Below are 3,389 nucleotides of genomic sequence, written 5' to 3' on the forward strand. Positions count from 1 at the left end.
AACCTAACCAGGGTCTCCCCGGTGGCGCAGCGGTTGAGCGCTGGGCTGCGAACTGCCCGCAGTCTCTGCAGCGCCAGTTTGATCCCTAGTTGCTGGGTGAGGGTCCCGCATGGCGTGCAGACCTCTCCTGCCGCCCGCTGCTCCCCTCAGCAGTGTACTTCATCAGTCTGCCTGCTCTGCTCTCCCCTCTGGCTCTGGTGAATTCTCTCACCCTCCCGTGCTTCTGACTGTACCCAGTGCTTGTATAAATAAATAAATAAATCTTTAAAAAAACCTAACCACTCAAATAGCCAATTTGCATGATTTCTATCTTCAAAGGAGGAAACAGACACACTTAGTAGGTGAATAGTGACCCTCCAAAATCACATAGCCCCTCCATGACCATGGCTCCTGAGCTCCTCAGCCAGGTAAGTCCAGCAAATCCAGAGGAATTAGAGGAAAGTGAACAGTTTTGAAATGGGACTCGATTCTGGAAGTCCCCAGCTCTGAAAACCTCTGTTTCTATTAAAGGAGAATAATCATTTTATAATCACTGCTACTTCACAAGAATTTTATTAAGGGACTATCAGTCTGGTGTGCACTCAAGTGACCCCAAAAGTTTCTTCCCTTGCCCTTCCCCTCCTCTAAGAAAGAAGTTTCTAAGAAGATAGAAACAGCCCTGACTTGCAAGGCGTGCTGCAAATCAGGTGCCAAGATCCCCAGGCTTCCAGGCTGGTGTTCTTAAGACCACACCGTCTCCTGGCACAGAATCCACCAGCCTTCAGGACAGCTAATCCCTTTTCCTCTGCACAGTGGTCTCTGGGATCCTTTGCATGGGTTTCTGTGTTCCTGCATGGTTTGTGTGTGTGTGTGTGTGTGCTTTTCCTAGATTTGGGGGCTGCAGAGAGGGGCGCTGAAACACAAGTGTGTGTCTGTGCTGTAAGCTGCAATTGGTTATTACCCCCACGTAAATTTTCAAATGACTCCAAATTCATCAGCATCTTCTAAGGAAGCCTCCTAACTGGCAACAAGTTCGAAACTCAAACTCTATAGTGGGGCAAGGAGAGAGAGAATGGGGGGGTGGGGGGACAGAATGCAGGAACTCCATTTTTAACCAATTCCCTCCATCACTCCAACTTCTGACAATCTTTCAGGAACAGATTCAACTCATCCCCAATTCACAGCCTTGTCAATTTAATCCCGATGAACCAAGACTATTGAGGGTCATAAAAGTACCACTGCACCCAACTTCACCTTCTAGGTCTGGTTCAAGATCAAGAAGACAGGGCTGTTTGGCGAGGCCTCCATTTCTGAGTCCCTGCTATTCACAAGAGACTTAACTTTCCATGCCCATTTTTCAGCACCCATCTAGAGGGTAGAGGATGATTTAAAGTGCTTTTGTGTACTTGAGAAAATTACTGACCTTCCATGGGTCTCCATCTGTAAAACAAGATGAGCATTAAAGACCCTCTAAGGTCCCTTCCTACTCTGACTTTCTGAGTTCATCAAGGGCTTACAATAAAATAAAATAAACTACTTCCTTTCTCAAAAAAAAAAAAAAAAAGACCAAAGGCAAATTCCCTCTCCCTTTGCATTTAACTTATGTCCCCTGCCATCCTGGCACAGCCCCCCTCCCTGGACAGGAAATGGCCAAGTCCACAGCATGGCCCCACCCCACCCTCATCTGGCGCTCAGTGGCTTCATCTGCTGAGTATTTAATTAGAACTGGTGATAGCTGTTTGGAAAGAGCCAAGGCCAAGAGGGCAGGCAGGCTTCTCCTTGTTCTCGGCTTGGGAGACTAAGGGGAAGCAGACAGTTGGAACAGGACTCCACCTAGGTCTTTACCCTGCTGGCGGTGTGCAATGTTTTCCATGTTCATCAATTCCAATGTCCTCCTGGGAAGAGCCTGGACCTCAGACGGGGTCCTTTCTGCAGGGGAACCAGCTCTCTCCATCCGTTGCCTCCTTTCATGGTTTGTTTTCCAAAGGCTGGAAATCCATGTTTCCACACCGAGGAAGCCTGCAGCAGTGGCTGCAAAAAGGACCTGGAGATGTTTGTAAACCCAGGCAGGAAGTAACAAGCAGATTCAACCTGGAAAAATGCAACCATTGCATCTGGGGATAAATAATCAGAAACACAAATATTCAGGTGGGAGAGGGATGCTTGGAACAGGAAGCAGCCAGACAGCATTTGGACAGGAGCTTGCAATGTGATCTAGTGACAAAGAAATTGCTGGGGGATTCACGAGCTGGATGCATGGAGGTGACATCCCAACAAGAACAAGGAAGGAACAGGGGCAGGGTCAAGCAGCTGTTCTTTGCCTCCCCAGAGGCCAGGATTAACTGGACCAATGGGTTGAGATGGCAGCAATAAAGGTTCAAGTCAGACTCTAGGCAGAACCTGATCATGATGAAGCATAGAGAGGCATTACTGAAAGATGTTGAACTCAGTTTGCCTATTCCAGGAGCAAGGGACATGGACCATATGACCTCCAGCTGTATGCAGCCCACCTAAAAATATGTGATTCTGTAAAAATGGAAAGTTGACCTGCTTGTAGAAGCCACAGGAGACAGGAGATAGAGGGACAAAAAACACTACAATTGAGATTGGAGCAAAGTCACATGAGGTATCCAGAGTCTGAGATAAAGCTGGGAAAAGAGTTCTGATAAGCAGACAGCCAGACTCCCTCCTCATCAGGCCCACAAGGAAGATATTTTCCAATCCTCCTGTTGACTCCATCACCTAGGACATGGGAGCCTCAAAATGAGGCTCCCGAGACAAAATCCCATGTACATTAGACCCAGAGGGGCCAATCAAATGCATGCCATCTGACCTGTTCCTTCACCAACATCTGGTTGCTCTGGAGGGATTTAGGTTAGACCTGAAGAAGAACTTCCCTCCTGAGTTTTGAGATACTGCACATATCAGCAAAAGAAGACATTTGTCTTCTCTCATCCCCTAGTGGAAAGCCTAGATTGTGCTTAGAATTGCACAGGAGGACACAGCCTCTTCTACTAGAGCATCATGAGAAAGGTATAGATGTGGTTTGTATCAAACAAACTTGAGATATGAAAGCCCCTAGCTAACGAGCAGATAGACTGTTTATTTATTTTTTTTAAAGGACTCACTGTAACAAGCTACATTCGGACTTAAACACTTAACCTTTGATGAGAATTCTAGAACTAGGTCAGACCAGGGCACAAAGACAAATGAGCTATCCGTGGGCTCAGGAATACAAAGGTCTCTATGGTCCCAGGTGGTCTTCCTGGGAGCCATTCAGACTTCTGATGAGTTATTTAAACTTCTTGATGAGGGCCTTAGATCTTGGAGAGTTTTTCAGAGATGCCAGAAAGAAGAAAGGAAAAGAGCAACCATCTTTGAAAGGAATCTATCCAGGGCATCTGGACAGC

This window comes from Talpa occidentalis, unplaced genomic scaffold, assembly GCF_014898055.3.
Source record: "Talpa occidentalis isolate TD23 unplaced genomic scaffold, MPIMG_talOcc4v2.1 talOcc4.827, whole genome shotgun sequence".
Lineage (NCBI taxonomy): Eukaryota > Metazoa > Chordata > Mammalia > Eulipotyphla > Talpidae > Talpa > Talpa occidentalis.